Source organism: Coturnix japonica, chromosome 3 (genome assembly GCF_054131305.1).
Source record: "Coturnix japonica strain WE chromosome 3, WE-NBRP24, whole genome shotgun sequence".
In the NCBI taxonomy this organism is placed as follows: Eukaryota; Metazoa; Chordata; class Aves; order Galliformes; family Phasianidae; genus Coturnix; species Coturnix japonica.
In genome coordinates, this window is record NC_140665.1 from 75,983,763 (window position 1) to 76,007,200 (window position 23,438).

Below are 23,438 nucleotides of genomic sequence, written 5' to 3' on the forward strand. Positions count from 1 at the left end.
GTACAACTGCTTTGATCCTATCTTACATCTTTGATTTTTCTGAATAATAAACATAACTTTGAAAAAACAACCTCTCCAGAAAAGTTGGATGCTGTTGTACATAATATTTCAGCACTCCCCGAATGTTTAATTCTAAATCATTTGAAATAATTAATTCCAAATAATTAAGATGCCTGCTATAAAGATCTGAATATTTGAAGAGGCTATGTACAGTCAGTGAATCCCAGTGTAAAACTATGGTGACTTTTACATATATCATCACATAATGAGTGCCACTGCTCTATTGCAGAATGGCAATGACAGTGGTTATAGGAGATCATTAGTTCACTAAGTTAAAGAAAGTGGCCAAATATAGGAAATTTGCATACTTGAAGGCACAACCAATTAAGTAACAGGTTTGAAGAAATGATGGAGATTTTGTGAAATTAGATGACAGGAGAGACTAAAAAAAGCACATGTTTTTAAGTTTTTTGAAAGGGTATTAATAATGTGGAATTCAGGAAGCCTGTCTCCAAGCATAAGAGAAGAGAGAGAAGAGGAGAGAAGAGGAGAGGAGAGGAGAGGAGAGGAGAGGAGAGGAGAGGAGAGGAGAGGAGAGGAGAGGAGAGGAGAGGAGAGGAGAGGAGAGGAGAGGAGAGGAGAGGAGAGGAGAGGAGAGGAGAGGAGAGGAGAGGAGAGGAGAGGAGAGGAGAGGAGAGGAGAGGAGAGGAGAGGAGAGGAGAGGAGAGGAGAGGAGAGGAGAGGAGAGGAGAGGAGAGGAGAGGAGAGGAGAGGAGAGGAGAGGAGAGGAGAGGAGAGGAGAGGAGAGGAGAGGAGAGGAGAGGAGAGGAGAGGAGAGGAGAGGAGAGGAGAGGAGAGAGAGAGAGAGAGAAGAGAAGAGAAGAGAAGAGAAGAGAAGAGAAGAGAAGAGAAGAGAAGAGAAGAGAAGAGAAGAGAAGAGAAGAGAAGAGAAGAGAAGAGAAGAGAAGAGAAGAGAAGAGAAGAGAAGAGAAGAGAAGAGAAGAGAAGAGAAGAGAAGAGAAGAGAAGAGAAGAGAAGAGAAGAGAAGAGAAGAGAAGAGAAGAGAAGAGAAGAGAAGAGAAGAGAAGAGAAGAGAAGAGAAGAGAAGAGAAGAGAAGAGAAGAGAAGAGAAGAGAAGAGAAGAGAAGAGAAGAGAAGAGAAGAGAAGAGAGAGAAGAGAAGAGAAGAGAAGAGAAGAGAAGAGAAGAGAAGAGAAGAGAAGAGAAGAGAAGAGAAGAGAAGAGAAGAGAAGAGAAGAGAGAGAAGAGAAGAGAAGAGAAGAGAAGAGAAGAGAAGAGAAGAGAAGAGAAGAGAAGAGAAGAGAAGAGAAGAGAAGAGAAGAGAAGAGAAGAGAAGAGAAGAGAAGAGAAGAGAAGAGAAGAGAAGAGAAGAGAAGAGAAGAGAAAAGGCTTGGAAGGACAGGATCTGTATGCTAGATTGACTGAAGTAAAGCTTAAGTTTTGGAAATCTTTCTTTGCACCTTCTGTGTTACAAATTTCAGTGATTAGACTGCAAGACAGAGCCCTGGGAGAGGATATATATAGCAATAAGATTATTTTGGGACATTACCAAATATCTGTGGATCTTACCTGCAAAAAAAATGAAGGTCTGTTGAAAACTACAATATACGCCCCGAGGTATGAAGACTAAATGGAAAGATCAAAGGACATAGCTCAGAACCATTAAGAAGCCCAACAAAAGTTTCAAAACTGCTTCAATGGTGAAGCAAAGTACACAACTTTGTACAAGGGAGCAGTGTGTTAGCACCTCTCATTATAGCTTGAGTAGCTGCTGTTAAAAAACAAACAAACAAACAAGCAAAAAACCCAGCATTTTCTAAGTTGACTGAAAATAATCGGTCATAGGCTCTTCTCCATGTGTTTATTCCACACGAACCACTCCCATAGGGTGGTTCTATCCTATAGAGCAAATAAAATATATATAAATATATAAATTTATAAAAAGTTCCTACACTGCAGTGAGGATTCCACATATTATAAAACAACTAGGATCATTTCAATTACACAAAAAGATCTCCTTATTTAAATTTATTTTGAAAAAGGATGGACATTGCTTTTAGGAAAAGAAAAATAAATGACATTTATTGTAACAAAGTTTTGTGCACATAATGTTTCCAGGAGTTTATTGTCACAACAAATAAAACTATCTTTCCTATTTCTGGTCTGAATATTTTCAGCCTCAGTTTGTAGCCACTGGTGGCTTCTGTTTGTCTGCTGAACCGAAGTATCTTTTAGAATAGCTTTTCCATGCCTCATATATAAGGATCCTTAACTCTCTTTCTGCAAACTGAAGGGAACAAATGTCCTGAGTCTTACTAATAAAGTGTATTTTTCAGATCAATGTCACTTCTCTCAACTCTTTGCGCCATTTTATCAATATCTTTTAAAATTGGGATGTCTATGGGCTCCAGTACCAGACTGCAATATTTCAGCAAGAGCAACATCAGTGTCAGTTGCAGGAACAAATACTGTTCATTTTCCCTGGCATTTCCCTGCAAAATAGCTACTTTAGATTAGACTAATTAAATTTTATAGTGATTCAACATTTCATTTTTACAAAAAAATAAGATTTTCAATACAAAATATTTTAAATCCTGTTGGGATTTTGTGTCTCTAAGAACCCATGCTAAATTTCATTATATTGCTCTGTACATCTGTAACATTTAAAAGCCACACATGTTCAGATTTGGAAATTTTCCAGGCTTAGATCATTAGAAATGTATTGCTTCATGAAAGTGTTGGTGGGAATTACTTGGTGTAACAAAAAAAAAAAAAAAAAAAAAAAGAGGAGATAGATAGATAGCAACAGTTTCTTACCCCTTTTCTGTCCCTTAGATCACATAGAAGAAGCCCTCCAGGATGAAGGAATACAGTTGTTAAGTCAGCTAGAACACACCCACAACACTTTTCCTGGTCAGACTTCTTGTCTCTTATTTAAAAAGCAGCACTGTCTTGAAGATTAAGAAAGGATTCACAGAAGCTAGAAAATTGGAGGGTAATAAAAAGTCCACAGGAACTGAGGGTAGAAGGGAGTTAGAGATAGTTTAAAAAGAAAAATATATAGAGGCCACTAGAAGAAAAGAATAGTAACAAGCTAGGATTAGGACTATGCAGGGGACAGAGGAGATAAAGGGTTTGAGAACAGCTCAAGAACACATGGAGAGGAGGTGATAAGATGATAAGGTGGTCAGAGAGCAAGTTAGAACTGGTTCGGGTGCTACCTCTCCCATGGGGTTGAAAGTTTACAGTGAGTAACACTATGAGCCTTCTCAAGGAAGATAATGAGCCTTCATCCCACAACCACCAGGAGGGTACCCCCACTGCTCACAATGCATGCACGAATGAGAGGGACTGCATGCTAAGGGGTTCTTGGAAATATAATGAATATGTATATGAATTCTGGGAAAATCATTGATAATGTATTAGTTCTGCCTGTATCTATACCAAGCTTATGCCATACAGTGTGCAAATTAGGTGGAGCTATTCTTCTTGCACCAGAGTGTATGCACATCACCGATTAAACATACCTGTTTTATAACTACTTTGTGGCTATAAAGTTTGATTTCCACATGCCAGTCTGATAACCTTGTTGAGCACAGGTGACTACAACTGTTAATGCCTTGCTGAGTAGCAATACCTCTGTTCCATACAGCCAGTCCTCACTACAGAAGTGAAGTCACCATCCCTGAATGTGTTTAAAAACTGTTTGGATGTGGTGCTGAGGGACATGATTTAGCAGAGGGTTGTTAGGAGGAGGTGGAGGTACTGCATGTAGTGACTTCACTAAGGAAGAAGTTATAAAAAGAGATCTGAAAAGAGCTAGCTTATTTTTGACAGCCAAAATTGTTTTATCCACTTGAACAACAATTTCTCAATTATGCATTCACCTATAAGGTACAGATTTTTTCCTACAAGAAGACAAAAACTCACATAGATATTTGAGTTGATCCATTAGATCTTTTTTAATTTTGGGACTGATTTTTTTCAGTCAGCATTTCATAAGAAAATGCTTGATGAAATGCTGTATATGCTAGTACTGGAATAAAGCACATTCCACCTCTGCTATTCACTTTTACATATGACATTTAATGCAATGTCATTCAGGTTTCATTAATCTTTTTGGATTATTTACAACAAGGCGTTTCTCTGAAGTGTCAAATTTCCTCACACTGTGGAAACACAATACAATTAATAGTGGGTTACTATTCTTCAGTCTGAAGTATATTTTCCTATAGTATTTCCAAAGCCAAAGAAAGATATTTACACTTTTCAACCTGTTTATATTTAGAACTTTCGTGCCATGTTACTTTTCACATATTTCCAAGTTCAAACATGCTTAAAATCTTTTCTCTTTTGCAATTACAGAGGCATAATCATAAAAAGTGTAAAGCCAAAGAAACAGCACTTGATGACTCCTAAATTGGAAGTATTTAAAGGTTTCAGAATAATACTCCAGGATACATCCAAAATCACATAACTGTTTTCAATTACTACTTTTTACAATCCAGTTTTCATTTCTTACACAAGGAAGCTTGATAAAATAGAACAGAGCTAAATCTCAAGAGTAAGAAAGAAAAAAAAATATTTTTCCCTCCCAATTTTCCACCTCAAAAAAGCAGAACATTGAAAGATTTAAATGTGCTTTCTCTGTATTAATCCCATGTGATTCCTTTTGCTCCAAAGAATTTTCTACATCCCTTTAAAATATCACACAGTTTTAAAATGCCTTTGAATACATGTAACTAGCTAAAATGTATAACATTTGAAAATTAAGCTGAAACTTCTTTTCTGCAGGTACCTCCTTCCTCCAAGTCCCCAGTCCACTCAAAACTGAAAACTTTCTTTTTGACAATGCTATTGTAAACTCAGTCAGAAGGTATTTAATGCTCCCACTGAGTTAGGCTTTAGTTTGCTTTCTCTTTCAAAGGGCCTCCCCACAAGCTCTGGCTCCTTGCTGGAATGTGTTGTCAGAACTGACTTAAAAGGCTGCAGTGCTGTTTGTGTGTAATCAATATCATCTCCAGCAAACAGGAGAAAATGCCATTAGCCAAAATATGGCCTCCTACAAACCCTCAACCCAGTTCCTGACAAGATGAGCACCTGAGTTCCTGCCTTTCTTCAGTCTCCCCAGCAGTGCCTTGTCTCATCTCCTTCTATGCTTGCTGCCTTGTTGTTGGATAGTGAAACTGGCATGAGTGGTTTTGAGGAAGAGGTCATCATGGCAGCTCTCTGGGCTCCAAGTAATGAAGGCAGTGAACTGGGCAAGCTACCTGCCACCAAAAAAAATTGCCTGTATCCTCTCTGCAGCAGCAACCCCGAGAGCAGAACGAGGTTTTAGTTGGTTTTAACATATGATCTGCCCCAGCAGCAGGGGTCAAAACATCAAATGTAATGAAAAGGAGAATCTGCTGTCTCATTTAGGTGACCTGAGAAAGTCGGTGAAAAAAATTCCATTTGAATGAGGATAATGAGTTCTGTGAGTTACAAGTAGAGTGGGAATTCTCTATGCCCTGTCCTGATAAGGGCAATTAGAGAGGCATTATCACAATAAAACCAAGTGTTTTTCAATAACCAGGTGAATTTCTAGGGAGTGTGCTAGCGCTGACAGATCCCAGACCAAAGAAGGCAAAGGCATCCCCTGAATAAACATTTTCTTTAAAGAAAGAAAATTGGAACAGGAAAATGCACAACTTTAATGATGCCTTTAAAAACAAAACAAAACAAAACAAAACAAACAAACAAAAAAAAAGCATTAGGTACCAAGGATAAGAAAAAGACATACCAACTGCAGAAGTAGATGAAAAAAATAAACATGATGGGAAAAAAATCTTACATACATAGCAGAAAAAGACAAAGCAGTTGTTACCGTGAAATTGCCCACACCTCTATGGCATGTCAGCACAGCAACTTGAGCGACCTGAGAAATAATTAAGTCCTTGTAGCATGGATCAGAGGGTGCTCTTTCTGCACACTCATTCTCTGTATGAAATTGTTTGTTGTTGTTGTTGTTGTTGTTGTTTTTCAGTATCTTTAATAGAGATATAACTAAATTTTGAAAAATTATATAGAAAACTAAAATCATTAAATGTCAACAAAGGCTGTCCCAGGTGGTTTAAGAATTCACAAGACTGAAGCCAGCAAAACGTTTTCAATGTCAAGATACTGAAACAGCAGCCTTTGACAGCTTTTCAAAAATTGGCAGATGATTTCTGCCAAAATTAGCATGCTAATAAAAGCTGTACTGAATCATCCCTTTCATCAGGTATCTATTCATCTTCACAGCTTAAGTCAAATTAGGGCTCTTGGGACACAGTTCTCCAGCACAGGTCACAAGTATCTCTAGAGGCACAGGATGCTTGTCTTCTCCAGGAGGATAAATAAGGATCCCTTAGGGATCTACATGCTGTTTGTACAAGCCCTGTGATTGCTTGTCCCCCTTTGCAAGATTATAGCTTTACCAGCCACATGGTTTTCTGCAACTGTGGGATTCCTCCCTTAGTTTTGCAGCCTTGTTTACATCTCTCTACCCAGTCTGTTCAGAGAACCTGAAACCCATCCATGACTAACAATTCCTTCCCACACCCAGATCCTGATATGAGACAAGACAGGAATAACTTTTTCACATCTGAACTTCCTGGAGTCCCCACCTCTCATTCTCAAGTTCTAATTCTAAGTATCGTGTTTCATTAATACTCATGTGTCATACTCTATAAGACGAGCTATGTAACCAAATCTCTTTTGTTCCATACTTATCACATGAGAACCATATGCATTGGAAAAGAACTGAGTGTATCATAGAAATAAGACATTCACATATGTCTGAAGAAAGAGCAACAACAAAGCTTCAGAAAAATAGTAACCAACAAACAAGATCTCCCTTTTTCCCCTTGAAAAGGCGACATTAAGTGCAATAGGTAATTGACTACACATTTTTAGAATCAGGAAGATTTTAATGAAAATAATGATACAGATGTACTACCAGGAAATAGAGAAACTCAGAGAAGTAGAGGTGTAACCTGGATAATCCTTGCTTCTTCTGAGTAGTTCTTCTCACCTCCAAAATTTCCACTGATTTCAATTCTGGTGTCCTAAGGAACTCTGATGGAAAGTGCAGCATAAGGTGATTCTCATGAGCTAGCCCTAATAGTTTTTCTTGAGTTTAATAGAATAGAACAATAGGAAGACATTTGTGCAGAGAATACATATTTGTTGCTGGATTAAGTATTTGTGTTTCTAAGACAAAATAAATTTGAGACAAAAAAAAATTTGAGCTTCTGGGCTCAAATATTCAGTCATTTTTATCTTTATTAAACAGAAAATAAACAGGAAAACATAGATAAACATTATTTTTTGAAGGATTTTTATCTGGGTAATGTTTAAAGAAAAAACCTATCACATCAGGGCTACTAATTAACATGAATCATATTACTTATGGAGTGACAGGTTTTTGGGGTGAAGTGATGTATATCTCTGTTAGATTTCGTGATAGCAATTAATGATATTTGACTAAAATTCAGATTTTACTTACACTAACATTAACAAGACTGTTCAATTGAATATGTTCCAAAGCCATGCTTTTACGCCAGGAGATCTATAAAAGATAAATACAGAAGGTAAATAATGACATTACTATACATGTACTATTATTAACAGAGAAGTCATTATAATTGCTGCTGCTAACACAACAGTCTCTCTTTAGAGATTTTTTTCTTAAATCATAAGACTAAATGGCAAGTGCAAAATACATTCCAAATCCCCTTTCTTCCCACAATATAACAGTGCCAAAAAAAAAAAAAAAAAAAAAAAAAAAAAAGCACAAAAACACATAAACAAAACTGGGAATGTCTGGAAGAAGATTTGTAAATCTACTAAAGGCTCCTAATCTGGAATCATTAATAACCATCTCTATCCTAGACATAATAGGTAACACCTAAAGACAAAGGTGTAAACTAGAGCGCATATGAAGGCTATAGCTCCGGTGAAGAGAGCTACTTCTGGAGAAGGAGTGTTGTGTTGCTAGAGAGCCACTTCAGCAGCTGAGTAAGTTCATCTCTTCTTTCTGTGTATGACAATCGTCTTACCTACAAATACATTGCCTGGCACAACCACAAACCTGCCAAAAGTCATTTTACTTCCTTATAAACAGAACAGTGTGTTTAACTGGCTGCTGCCCATCCTATCATCTTTGCTTAGGTGCTAATTGCATTGCAGCCCAATTGTCACTTTTATCAGTGATTCTGTCTTCTGCCTTAAACTCTTATTTTCTGTTTAATTATAAGACTTCATCCACAGTTACATTTAAATTGATCTTTGTTTTGGTGGAGGTTTTGTCTCCCTTTTAAATAAAGATCCTTGATCAGCCATCATAAAATCTAGCTCCAGTTCTTCTTTGGCTGCAATCAGAAGCAATGGATGCAAAGAAATTTGGTATACATTTTAATCACCTTAGAAACATGAATGGAGGGCTTTTGAAATCCAAAACTGGCTAACCTAAACACGCTCAAAGATGTCAAGAGTAGTTTAGAAAAGTGAAGGGTCAATTTTAGCAACTACTTAAAACTGTGAAATTGTTTAACTGTTCTCAGGTTGGAGAGAGACTGCTATACAAATAGAACACCAAAGCTTTGTTCAGTTGTTCTATACTGCATGAGATGGGAAAGCTGGATAATGAGCATTAAAATAGATTGTATTATTCTATGTTATTTGAGCCAGTTAAGTTCTTTGATTAGGAGATCCTTGAATTAGGGAGCAGGCCATTCACTGATTAAGTTAGCAGAAATATTTCCATTGGTTTTAAAATAGTATTTAGATTTACCTATAGTACCAGAGTCTAGAGTTTTATACAGCTGCCAGTGAAGTTAATACTGATATTATTACTGTATGTGGGGAATAGAAGTCAGTTTAAAACATCTCTCATCTGATCTGTACAGTGTAGTGTTCTGCAGTCTCAAAAATACACATATATCTCAATAGAGTTATGCACAACAGTAAGGGTAGAGGGTTGCTTTTCCCATTAGTTTCCTTTAATGTTAGCCAGTCTCTACAGGTTTGGGCCACTGAGAAACATAGAATTTCAGCAGTAGAGTTATAAATATCAATCTTTCTTTCAAGTTCATTTTGAAATCTTTGGAAAAATATTTTAGATGGGTTCATTGCTGTTTTTGAGGGATCAGACTGAAGAAAAATATTTCAAGTGAATTATAAGATTCCTAAAAAAGCAAAAAAAAACAAAAAAAGAAAAAAAATATTTGAGGAAGTATCTCTCTTCAGATTCCCCAGAATATTACACCAAATTTATGAGATTTGCTCTCAAAGTCCATGCATCAATTCGGGCACAAGCCCAGTTCTCAGTTCCCTTACCTTTTTTCCCTTACACACACCAGGTAATGCTGTGAAATGGCCTCCTTCTGCAAAAGAGGACTCCCTCAGCAAAGAACTTTTTTTTTTTTTTTTTTTGTATAAAATCTGCTGTCTTTTTTTTTTTTTTTTTAAGTCTGAATTGTATGCATGAGAGAGACAGTTGAAAATATAACTGCTTTGAATGGAAAGTAAAATAAGGTCATTAGAAGTTTCTGTCAGGAACACAGCAGGTACCTATTTATATTCCACTGTAACTTTTAGGATAACCCATTATTGAAATACCTTAATGAGAAATTGTGAGAATTTCATCCAGTAAATGCCATGGTTAATTATTTTAAACGTATTTAATCCACTGAGTTATAATCTTCATTAATTAGTTCAGAGAGGTTATTTTCTTTTCAGATATTGTTGACACAAAGGGAAAATATAGGCTGTAGAATAAGCCTGACAGCAGATAGAGACATCTAAAAGAAAATGTAAAAGAAAAAAACACCTGTTTTTTTGTTTTGTTTTGTTTTTCCTGAATTTATATTTTGGCCCTAAAAGGTAGTTTCTGAATATGACAGCACAAGGAAAATGATTATTTATTTATTTATTTATTTTGTGCTCCCAAAGCAGGATAAAAACTGAGAAAGTTGCTTTTAAACAGCATATTCCAACCATGTTGCAGGTCTTCTGGCCATATACACCTACGGTCATTAAACTCTAACACTCCTTCTAGAAAAAGAAACTGCACAGTGGACTGTTGATTGTGATTCTGGTAAATATATTGTAGGAATTACTAGGTTCAGACTTAGAATTCTGACTGATTGCAGAAATAAGTTGTCACAGTTTGGCTCAGAAGCTAAACCAAAGAAGCAGTTTCCTCCAGGGAATTTTGATGTCCCTCTAATCTGTCTCATTTTTGTAATTCCTGCATTTAGGTGATTCCTGCTTCTTCTTCCCATCATGCTGTAACCACCTTCTCTTCATCCTCCTTTAAATTTTTCACACTGCTTCTCCTTGATGGATGGTGAAAAGGTATGTCATGTGTCTGGTTCTGAACCACCTAGGTAATGATCAGTTTGACACTGACACCAATTAAGTAGGCAACAGCTATTCCTTCAGTTGGATAGAGATGGGTAGAGCTGCATGGAAGCCTCTCTGATCCCTCTGTCTTGTAGAGAAAGTTAAAGGAACATAAAAGCTTTCTGATTTCTACCGACCTATCAAATAAAAAGTATAAAGCATCTTCCCAAGATCCCTGGGAAAAGAGAATTGAGAGGGATGGACAAACCGTATGACTTAAAAAGCCTAATTTCCTTACAAATCAAGGTTAAATAAATCAATACTGGTGTTCCCAACATTGATGCCTCTAACATAGATGACACGTAGCACATCCAAGTAGTCTGCTATCAGCAAACTTTGCAGAATATGGATTGTAAAGAAAGCATCCAAATGTCAATGTCTAACTGCTCTCAAATGTGATATTTTCTGAGGCTTACTGAGTTATTGCAGCATAGATTGCCCTGAAGGTGAACATTAATACTGAACTGAGAGAACTGTTGGACACAATGGGCTTTTTTAGCTAGTGGAGAAATATATCTAACAAGAATCAATGGCTGGAGCTTATAGGTAAACATATTTGCCTCATCAGTTTGAATTGTTTAACTACAGCAGTGATGAACTATCAGAATCATCAAGGAAAGTTTAGGTATTTTCCCAGTTACTGATATAATCAAATCAAGGCTGATGGCTGTACTGAGCCACGTTATAAGTTATTTGGCTTACCACAGAGCTTAAGTGAAATTGAACTGCCGATATTATATTTAGCTCATTTTAAGTTATCTAATGATCCCTGCTGGCCTTCAAATGTATGAACTGATGAAATGAAGCTGACATTAAAAGTTGGAGTTTGCAAACAGCCAGAATTGAGGAAATATAGGACCTTCAGTGGGTGAACAGCAGAGAAAATAGTGACTCATTACAAAATGAAATAGGTTTAATGCAAAATTTTAGGTGGTTCTGAAAGGAAATGGGAAAAGAAAAAATGGATTTCCCTAACAGTAGAAAAGGTCATAGTAGCAAGAGGCTTTTCCAACTTTCTTTTAAAGGCTCCTGTGTGACAATGGTCTTCCTCCTACCGTTTGCCTTTCTAGATGGACAGGTGAATTCTTTCAAGTTTTTTCAAGGAAAACCAGTTTGTTATATTTTTTTTTTCTTAAGACTGAGAAAGGAGTATAAAGAGCTAGAAGAAAGAACCTAGATTTCCAGTTTGCTTGCTCTACTTATAATATCCCAAGTGACAAAACATGTAGACTTGACAGCTCATTCACAGCAGCCCTGAACTTTTAATGCTAGTGGAACCAGTCCTGGTAACCTGAATTCCAAAACACATTTACTTCCACATGATACTAATAAGAAATGGTCTTGTGTTTTCCTACAATTATAGACAAAAAAAAAAAAAAGTTTTACAGCAATAGGCAGATTTAAATGTTATTATGGTAGGACCAGCATAATCATATCAGTCTGATTTGGTTTCTTCATTGTGGTGGTCTCAATGTTATACACACAAAGCATCTAGCATTTAAATTCCCAAAAACTTTTAAATCCTCATTGGAAACAATTGTACTTTAAAACATGTTAAGCAAATAGCAAATAGCAAATAGAAGAAACATTACAGCACACTGTGATCAGGTATACAAAAGTAAAACAGAAGATGAGAAGACCAAAACAAAAGATGTTGTTAGTAATGTAGAATGTTTGCCTGCTTTGTGTTTTCTGCCTCTGACCTTTTCATTCTCTGAATATCAAGGAAGTGATGATGTTATTAAAATTATACCTAAGGCTTTGACTGCGAATTTGCACTTAATACTGCATTAATCTTTGCTCAATTTTTTTTTTCTAATGGGAGTTATACATGCACAGAGAGAGAGAGAAACAAAATGAAAAGTAGGATTATTTTTTTCCTTTGAAATGGATATCCTCTAAATTTTCTATTTACAAAGAGGAATATGTGCTATTTTTTAAGTTTCTTTCATTAAAACAAAAATCTCTCTCTCACACACACAAAAGAGAAAAAGATAAAAAAAAAACCCCAAAATTCAGAAAGCTGTATTAAAAACCCCTGACATAATTGTCTACTATCTTCTGTGCTTACCCTCCAATCTTAACAAACATCATTCACACACTTACTAGAGCTCAGAACATTCCTGACAACTTCACATGAGTTTAAATTTGGCTTCCTCTTCTACAGCATTTCAACTTCCACCTTTACCTTTCTGGTTCTAAGTTCAGCACTGATATTGACTTCTTTCTGAGTACATCAAGAAGCTGCTGACACAGGTCCCTTAAGACTGCTCTTTCACTCTTCGGGTCAACTTCAAAACAATTTTAAAGTAAAACATATATTTAATTTCTCCTAGTCCTCAGAAAAAAATTTCAGGCAACAGTGACCTTGCACTGAATGTAACCTTGATTGAAAGTTCACATGGAAACGCTCAGAGAAGGATTTCATTTGTTATTGTAGCTAACAGTTGGCCCTATTATTTTCATCAGTGAGATCTATTAAATCATTCTTAAGAATGTCTCTAAAGGGGAACTATTTCAGAAGCTACAGACCTGAGGCTTTTGGGAAGAAAAAACGACTTCTGTGAGAGCACTGAGAAAAAGACAGCAGTGGGAAAATCTTCAGATAGTTCCTGCCAGAGTTTAGTCTGATATGTTGTAGAAATTAATCATATTATTCCATAGAGGAATTGAACCTAGTAAATAAAGATTTGATATGCATGCAAATGTCCTGCAGGATTTGCTACTGCAGAGGCAGAAAAATGCATATACTGAACTACATCTCCAATTAAACTCTGAGTCTAACTAAATGACAAACACAAACAACGCTTGAAAATAAGCCTTATCTTAAGAAAGCTACCAACAAATAAAAAAAGCAGAATATCACTAAGGAGAAAGTAGCACTTCTTCTTTCTTTAGCACAGAGCACAAATGTATACTCAAGACTTTTAAATCTACATCTTCTGCAGCAGTCGCAACAATGACTCGCTTTAAGCCACTTACTGCAGGATTCCGCAAGCATGGTTTTGTCTAGACATTCTCCAGTGTATACCCCAATCTCAGGATCTAAGAGCATAAGAAAAATGAGGAAGGAAAAGTTTCTTGTATTTTTTCCTTCATCTCTCTTAAATAGATCTTAACCAGTTTGCTGAATGCCAGATGGATACAGGATGGAGGAGAGACTCTGCTCTTGTCTCAGTCCAGCCTCTTGAACATTCTGAAAATTACCCAACAGCAATAAATAAATAAATAAATAAAATGTTGCAGTGCTGTTCTATGTGCAAATTCATTCTTGCTCCGTAACCCCATGCAGGTTCTTTATGTTCTAATATAATACAACTGCAATTTCATGAAGCTCCTGCTGAAGAAAATTAGATATTTGCATGTACCACTAATTGCTTTCTACTCATTCAGCTGATATTTCTTACTCCCTTTGACCTGTGCTTCAATGAGAAGTTGGAGATATTCCTAAAATCAGACTGTGACTTATCCTCCTGTGGTGATATTGCCCTTACAGCACAGATGTAGCGATATGGCTCAAAAGAGTCCAAGGACCGATGCTAAAATCCACATATCACATCTCATAGGGTGCTTTGCTAAGCAGCTGAGATAATGATGTGAAGCAGCTTTTCTTCAAAACTAAAACCAACACTTTCATTTCTCCACATGGCATGAAATTAGCTCCCAGTGAGCACTGGAGTTAGCCATGCCCTGCTGTGGACTAATGAGGAAGTACTCATATTTTTTTTTCTTTCTTTCCAGTCTTTACTGAACAAAACTATCAGGTAATGCTGAAGCAGGGGTTTCTCCCTATGCCAGGAGAACTGTAGTCACCCTCCAGTCCACAGCTGAGAGGTGCATTAGACCCTTTGGTGGCTCCTCACTTTGAAGAATGCTCCCACACGCATAGAGAAGGCAGGCCAAGTACACGTGTTGAATGTTTCCTGTTCAGCAGATTTGTTTTGTGCAAGTCAACCCAGTAGCACCAGTGGTCTCTGAAAAGTGGGTGGCAGATGGGAAGGAAGAGGTCTCCTCTAATCCCCCCCATCTTGTTGGCTATTCCCTCTGATTGAAGTCCCTTCAGAAAAACCATTAGGGCTTTTCTTTAGGTCAGCACCTCAGCCATTTCAATACCAAGTATGAAGGGTGGGTCTACAGTGCACCATCATAATTTAAGCTTGAATCAAACTGTGTGTTTCCAGATAGTTTCTGGTGTGATAATATTCTGGGACACACACACTTGGCAGGGTGCTCTGAATGTTTTAGCAAACGTATGCACCCACTGAGATCGAGATAAAAGGGGTATGTGGTAGGAAACTTCTCAGGAAGAACAAATAGAACAAATGTTTCACTACATATTCAACTATCCTTCTCATAAAATCAAAATGACTACATGCTGCTTGAAATGTGGGTCAGCATTGAGCATCAGAATATTATGAAGCACAACATGACACAAAAGAGCAGAGCAGAATGGAAGAGAATATCTTGAGTTGGAAGGGACTCAAAGGACCATCGAGTCCAACTCTTGTCTCTACATAGAATTACCTGAAAACGAAACCAGATGTTTAAGAACTCTTTCAAAAAGAACTCCATTAGGCTCGGTAACACGAGCATTACACTGGGAATCTTATGGTATTGATATATGATTAGTTGTCTAAAGTATGGTTTTAAGCTGTTTTCAACAACCAGTCTTCCCATCTGTTTCTTCATGGAACTTGCAGTTAACAATATAGTTCCTGTACTTAACCTGTGTTATTTTGAAATTTCTCTCTCTCTCTCTCTTTTTTTTTTTTTTTTTTCCCAGATTACACAAATATAATTTTAAGATTAAAAGATTATATTATGTACTGTAAAAATTGAATACAAATTCAGTGGTTGCCTTCTGCTCTTGCAGATACTATTCTCATTCTTCTTATGGGCTGCTAGTCTCACCCTTGCTGAGCCCCAGCCTTTTTATGTCATTATCAGTGTTTTACTATTTTAATAACACAGTAGCCTGCACTCGGAGTTGGGGATAGTTTCAAGATAATTGTGGATCTTTTTTTTTTTTTTCACAAAACTGTGATTCCTTAGCCTTCTGGAAACACTCTCTTTACAATTACTTGATGCATGGTAATAAATAGAATGAAGTAAATTCACATACCTAAAAATAAATCTAGAAGTTCATCAGTAGTAATACTATAAGCGCCTAAGAGTGGAAGCAGCAGAGCTTTTGTGAAAGACAGAATACATTCATTCCTGCTGGATACAATTTTTTCTCTAACAGACTCAGGAGCTTCTTGAACAGATGCAACACAGAACTGTAGAAACTGTAGATAAATAAAAGTAACAAAATGGCCTTTAATGAAGGCAAATAGTGATGATGTACTCCCACCTAAATACCTGGAGTTTTCCAATTTAGAAGCACAATTACTGACACCAAACTAAATTCTGTTCAGTGAAAACTCATCTCTTTGAGAGTGCTGTTCTCTGCTTAAAATGATAGTCATTTTATCTGCATTCAGAGAAAGAATAACCAGGAAGACAGGACAAATACTGGTAAAAGAACGTGGTCAGATAAAGGGCAACATGAAAGCTTCAAAACATGCTTAAACAACTATTACTCCAAAAGCCCATGAGTCTAGTTTCCTGCTTTTGAGTTTGGTTGATAGCAAATAGGGAAGAATTAAAAAGCAGACAAGTATACAGCTGCCCTTCTCATGGTAAATGCTTCCAGTAGCTTATGGACTTCCTACAAAGGGATCTATTCTGGGATACCTTTTAATGTTAATCAATGACTGTATTATCAAACATCTGGCAAATAATAAATAGGAATCCCTTTGCATTTTGGTCATCTGCAGCATCTTGTGAGACTGCAATTACTTGGGTGTCTAAATACTTCCTTTAAAACAAACAAACAAACAAAAACACCCCAACATTTATAAGCCCTCTTCCAGAATGCTGTTAGGCACCTCTTCAGGGACCTCTTCATTCTTATAGAGGGAGAAAAGCATGAGTTTTCTCTCCTCTATGGCACTCAGAAAGAAAGGTCTTAGTCATATTCTCTAAAATGAACCTTTAAACACAGAAGCCAAGGCAAAATTACACAGTCTGGAAAGATGAACTGAAATGCCAATACGAGATATCTGGTCTGGACTTTTTATTCTCTGCATTTTCAGCATCAAAGCTATTGTTTATCAGTGCTTGGAGTAGCAATAGTGCAGTTTCTCTGAGTCCAGTATTCAGCTAGACAAAAACAGATCCATAAATGGTGGTTTTGAAGAGATACTGGAAGAGATAAATTCAGAAGCAAAATGGAGTAATAGAATAATGGCATTATTAAGATTGAAAAAGACCACTAAAATCATATAGTCCAATCATCAAACCCTCACCACCACACCAAATAATCACCTCCATAAAATACCACATCCAAATATTTCTTTAAATGTTACACCTCCAGGGATGGGGACTCCAGTACCTCCCTGAGCAGCCTGTTCCAATGCCTGAGTTCTTTTTCTGAAGATTTTCCTAATATCCAAATTGCACCCACCTGTCATGACTTAAACCCATTCCCCCTCATCCTATTGCTGTTACCTGGGAGAAGGGGCCTACTCCCACCTCGCTACAACCTCCCTTCAGGTAGTTGTAGAGAGCGATAAGGTTTCTCCCCTGAGCCTCTTCTTCTCCAGTCTAAACAATCAGTTACCTCACCTGCTCTTCTTATGAAGGTGTGCTCTTTACCACCTTCACCAGCTTCATTGCCCTTTTCTGGCCATGCCTCAACACCTCATTGGTGCTGATGGAGATTCACTTTGACCCTCCTTTTGTTGCTAATGTATTTGTTAAAATATTTTGTGTTATCTTTTACAACAGTAATCTGGTTAAGTTTTTGCTAGGCTTTCACCTTTCTGATTTTCTCTCTGCATATCCTAGCAACATTCTAATACCCTTCCTGAGATGTCTGTCACTTTTCCCAAAGGTGCTAAACTCTTTTCTTTCCCCTGAGTCTCTGCAAAATTTCACTGTTCAGCCAGGCCATTCTTCTTCCCCACCAGCTCATCTAATGGCAAATGGGGACAACCTGCTGTGAAAGACAGAACTGGTTTTCTTTTGTTGTCTCAAAGCTTGCTTTTGTGAGGCCTTTCTGATGATAAGACTCTGACAGGCAACTGCTAACTATCCAGGAGGGTGAATGGTGGGTGTTATTGTGCCATCCCTGCTTAGGATTGCAAAGATAAGCAGGAACAGGACAAGCAGTCTTTTCCAGGGGTGCTGCTGGAAGGAGCAGACCACTGCAGAGGGCGATAAATCTTGTGTCTGGCAACAGAGACCACCAACCCTTGCCGGCTTATCTGTGGGACAGGAATGTCAGAAAAGTTAGTTTTAAATCATTTTACAAAGAAGTGTTTGTTAAGAAGAAGAAAAGCCCCCACCGAAATGGGGGATAAAAGGCCCTTGCTAAACTGGGGACTTTGGAGACAAACTCCCAAAGGCACCTTTGACGGAGAATTCCCTGAGGGGAAAACCTCGTCAGAAGAACCCCCGGGACCGGCTTGCTGCGGAGCTCCCTGGCTGTCTCCCATCCCCTGCGGTGATCAGACGAGTTCCTGAGATCACCGGACCTACTGTGTACCTCACTGGACCTACGGTGGTGACTATCTCTTTTGCTCTCAGCAAAGACTCCTTGCTTATATTTCCTACTTTCCCTATCACCTACCTTCCCTTCCCCATCTCCCTAAAAACGGCTAGGACTTTAATAAACTGGTTGGACCAACATTTGAACCGTTGCTTCTTAATCTCACGCCAGGTATATATGCATATCAAAGAACCTTGCCTCCCTCCTGTAAATTGGAGCGAGACACCTGCTCTTGTGTCTTATAAACTTTTCTTCTTGAGAAAGGTTCAGCCTTCTTAGACCCCTTTGCCCCTCAGGACTGTCTCACAAGGGATTTTCCCAGCCATTGCCATAGACAATTAAAAGTGTGCCCTCTGGAAGTCCAAGGTAGTGTTTTCACTGATCCGATTCCTCACTTGAGCAAGAATCAAGAACTCTGACATGTCATGGCTGTCGTGTCTGAGACAGTTTCCACCCACCACATCTCCCATCAGTCCTTCTCTGCTTGTGAACAGCAGACCTAGCGGGGTACCTCTCCTGCTAGGCTCTCTTATGAGCTGTGCCAGATGTATCCATGAAAAGAGGCTTAAATAATCCACGTGAGATATATGAACACTGTCTGTGTTAACCATGAAACTGCAGCTTATCAACCATAATAAGCCCACAGGAACATTGTGAACTTACAAGTGCTATTACCATTGTCAGTGCAAGAATGCTGCATGAGAACAACAAGGCAGAAATAGGATGATATATCATTTTTTGGGGGAAAAAATTAAGGATATTCAGTTTCATTCCTCCTCCTCTGCTAGATGATTTAAATCCTTTCAGAACTAATGACTGAATAACAATTTTTCCTAGGGTAGTGACAGAAAAAAACATCTTGTGAGTTGTCTGAAAGGAAGAATTAATCTATGATCAGAAGAGATGTAATTAGCAAATGTTTCAGATATTTTAAAAAAGTAATATCAAAGGAAATACTTAGGGGAAAAAACAACAGTATTTGAGAAAGTCATAAAACAAAAAATAAAAAAGCAGCAAGAAATTCATGTTCTACAGGTAAGAAAAAACTGAACATATTTCAAAATATCTCCATAGACATATGAAGGAAAAGTAGGTGGTGGGAACAGGATAGGAAAAGAAAATTACAAATCTTAGAAATAGACTAAGTTGAGAGAGAGAAGAAAGTTAAGGTACAATACGTACAGCTTTATGCTTACGGAAAAAGCATGCAAGTGTGATATATGGAATGTTATGTTGTCCTTCCAGGAAGTGCCAGGCAGCCTGTTGCTATGAGGGACTGGGTAACTGAATGTAACTAGGAGGAGGAGGCTTGAGCTACAATTGGGAAACCAGTAACTTTGGGAGAGTTGTGGGTCACAGTCTTTGTAATGTTGACACTCTGTAACCCTGGAGATTAAGGCCAGGGAGTCTTAAACCAGAACCTTCTCAAGGGGATGCCTTAAAAGGAAATAAATTGAAAACTCAACCCCAGATAGGCTATAACCCAGTTTGGGGAGCTGGGAGAGGGAAGTGTTGTCAGTGATATGGATATAAATATTTGCTGTTTGTTTGTTATGGCATTCCTACCCATTAGAACACCAACTTTTGCAAAAATGTCTGAACAAAGAGTGCTTCATTGAGACTCCAGCCTGAGCCTGAATAATTATTGGACATTAGCGTTTCTCACCTAAGTAATTCATCACCTACCTCCTAAACATGGCAAGGGTTAGATGCTTACCAGGAAGTCACAAGAAATCCTACAACAAACAGCTGCAGAACAGCTTTTTAATTTTCTTTCCTCTGCTTCATAAATTTCATGGCTAGTTTATTCTCTTAACATAAATTGATAGTCCTGAGCCATTCTCAGTGATTTAACTGGAAGATCAAATATCACACCCCTAATAAAAAAATGATAATAATCTTAGCTCAGCCTAATGGGAGTATGGATGTTCTCCCAGTCCACATAAATGCTTCATTATTTTTGCTATCTAGTAAAATCTTGACACTGGTGATATTTTCTGACAGATGGTTTCATGGATCAAAAAATCCTGTAAGGAAACACTGTTTTGAAAAACATATAATTTAACTAGAAGCTGTATTTACTGAATGGTAGCTGTCAAACATATACTTTGCCTCATCAGTCAGTATGATTAGTTGTCCAAAGCTCTGATGCTTTAGTATTTCTTTAATACAATATTACTTAGCAAAAATACATAAAATAATTTTAAAAATCGATGGTTTGGAAAAGAAATGTTAGCTACTGTTCTAAACATTTTAAACCACACAGCCTGAATCTTCTGAATTTTGGATGTTTATTTTTTGAAGCGTTCGGTCAAAAGCTATTTTGACAAAGATTTAATGCTTTCAAAATATCTACAGTTTATTTTCACATACAAACCAATAACAGACACAGACGAAAGGAGGGAAAAAAAACTTTACACAGTCTACACTACATTTTCTTTTAGAATAGAAACACATTTTATGTTGGATGGTGTCAGCTTGGAAGATCTTACAGCAAATACCTGCTTTCAGATTTATCAGCAACAACTTAGTTGCCAGTTAAACCTAGTGGATAAGTAGTAGAAGGATTTTTTGTTTGTTTCTGTTTCGAACATGACTAGCCTGAGAACAGTGAAGTACAACTCACACTATTTGAGGACTGCAGCCTTAAAATATTTAAGATTGAACTTACATTTGATAGCTCAAAAAGCAAATTTATCTGTTTAATAAATAACAAATATATATTTTAGCACTAATGTTCTTTTAAGTTACTGTAACGATGCACTGGAAAATTACTTGTTATTTTACTGCTTGCTTGGGCTTTGTACTCCTTTCTGTACAATCATTCAGTGCAGGTAGGTATGCATGTTATATTTCTTCAGACTGATAGTGCTTCAAATGTAGTGATATCTGAGACTGCCACATAATGCAACTCATAACCATTTTTTTTTTTTTTCTAATCTATGAAAGTCTTCTAGATTGGGTTTTCAGGATTTGCAATGGATGACATTTGGTTAATTTGTTCATTTACTGTGTCCTGTATTCTGTCTTCTGAAAGGCTGCAGCTGGACAGCAGGCAGGAAGCCTCAAGAAGGAGGCTGTACTTTGAAACAAGTTAGTCCTCTTGGCCAAGATGCAAGAGTTTGCCTATTCTGAAAAAGAGCATGACAAGAACGAATATCTTCCCAGGGATGGAGGCAGGCAGCCAGGAAAGAGATGCCAAGAAAACAGAGAGCCAGAAGCCTCTGGCCAGGAGAAAACCCGCTGCCCACAGAAAGAGTCATATTAACGATGCACAGGCAATTGTGCAGTTTATGGCCCATGGGAGGCCCTTGGGAGATTTTTAAAGTGACCTTAAAGAGGAATAACACAACTGACCATAAACTGATGTATGAACTCTTACCTTTGCCTTACTCACTGCCCAGAGCTCTCTGTTTTAATTAGTTCTCCATTGGCATAATTCATGTTTATATTGAAAGATGTTTCTGAGATTGAAAGACATATTTTTATGAGGGCTGCTCCAAAAGTAATTCAATCCTATTTTATTATGTTGGGCCACAACTTCCAAAGTGGATGTTGATGGTAAGACAGTAGAGGCTGAACCTTCTTGCCAGTATGCTGTTGTATTTTGAATCTGTGCAACAGATGACAGCAGGACAGTCTGACAGAATGGTGTCTGACATGGAAATGTATGGAAATGGCAAAATGGCACCCAGTGACATTCATCAATGCTTGCTGAATGCTTATGGAGACCAAATAGGGGATATGAGCACAGTGAGGCAGTGGGTGGAGAAACACTGAAACGGTGGGTCACCTCTGCTGGTGCAGATTTTTACTAGTGTGGCATGAAGGTCCTTGTTCATTGCTGGAGAAAATACATGGCTAATGGTGGTGACAATGTTGAAAAAGTGTGAGAATTTGCATCAAATGGTGATATTGCATTGTTTGTATCTGCTGTTATTTACATGGAAATAAATAGGAAGCATTAATTTTGGTCCAACCTATTTAATTTTGTAGGGTCTCTTTAAGGTAGAAACACAATCGGGTTAACTTGGCCAGCACAGAATCCGTACCTTCTTTGACTATTTTTAGATAACACTCCAGCAACTTATCAAAGGCAGTTTTAGCAGTAGGAAAGTATCAACCAAACACGCATAACTTGCCTAGTTGCCAATAGTCTGAGAGTAAACTGATAGAATAAGGAAAGAATCCCCCAAAGGGAAAATAAATATGCGTGAGTACTGTTCCTATGAGCACTGTAGCGGTGAATTATCAATTATATGGTTTAGCCAACACCCTTTCAAGACAGAATGCAGCTGGGGAAGAAGGCTTTGCCAAGACAATACACAATAGCTTGGAACAATCTTCCAGTTACCCTGTGAACTGAACAGAAATGATATTGGACTGGCAGGAATATTGTCAACCTTTTGTTGAAAATCCTTGTTTCTTCTGATTTGGAAGACCACATTCTTGTACTGGACACTACAGGTCCTTAGTGAGATCTGTGGTAGAGTACCTGATGAGGGTAAATGACATGCACTAAATAAGTGGACATATATTTTTCTTCTCAATACCACCCTCAGATGGCAGTCTGGCATGCATGTGTTGGGAGGACAGGATAAAGGCTCAGAATGCACAGAGAGCTGTAGTAATCCATTTCAAACAGATGACTGATATATATCCGGCCCTGAAACTTAGTGGACTTCCTACCTGCAATAGCTAACCCATCACTGTTGCCATGGGAAATGCACAGGACACAGAATTTTGGGCCACAGTAGACACTAGGAGTTGATGAAGATAGAATTGCTGACAGAAACAGAGAAAATGGATGGCAGTATGGGTGTAACACATTGGCCCCATCTAGGAAAGGCCTACTGCCTTACAACTATGGAAGCACATATTTGTGCTAAAAGCTTCACTGAATCACTCTTCTGATTCCACATTTTTCTGATATGGTGCGTTAACAAAAACTACTTAATAAGATGCATTATATGTAGGCAGTAGGATAGAATACCTTAGCAGAATGGGAAAAAAAAAATAAAAAAAATGTTTTAATGCTTAATCATATAGTCAATCAAGGCCTCCATTTTGCCTTCCTAAACAGAGGATTCTGACAACTCCCTTCAAAAAAATAAGGAAATAAGGCTGTGTAATCTGTTTCTGTTTTGAAAAACATATAATTTAACTAGAAGCTGTATTTACTGAATGGTAGCTGTCAAACATATACTTTGCCTCATCAGTCAGTATGATTAGTTGTCCAAAGCTCTGATGCTTTAGTATTTCTTTAATACAATATTACTTAGCAAAAATACATAAAATAATTTTAAAAATCGATGGTTTGGAAAAGAAATGTTAGCTACTGTTCTAAACATTTTAAACCACACAGCCTGAATCTTCTGAATTTTGGATGTTTATTT

At 37.6% G+C, this 23,438-nt stretch overlaps 1 long non-coding RNA gene across 2 annotated transcripts; it reads right to left on the reverse strand.

Annotated features, from left to right (window-relative positions):
- Positions 1-1,588: 1,588 nt before the first annotated feature.
- LOC107312023 (uncharacterized) lies at positions 1,589-19,330 on the reverse strand. 2 transcript variants are annotated; one of them, XR_014944204.1, is made up of 4 exons: positions 19,225-19,330; positions 7,549-7,611; positions 7,037-7,118; positions 1,589-1,646 (listed from the first exon to the last, which is right to left on the reverse strand). It is a non-coding gene; the product is annotated as an uncharacterized LOC107312023 (long non-coding RNA). The 2 variants fall into 2 exon arrangements; XR_001554352.3 differs by lacking the exon at positions 1,589-1,646 and having other exon boundaries at positions 6,950-7,118.
- Between the last annotated feature and the right edge of the window lie 4,108 nt (positions 19,331-23,438).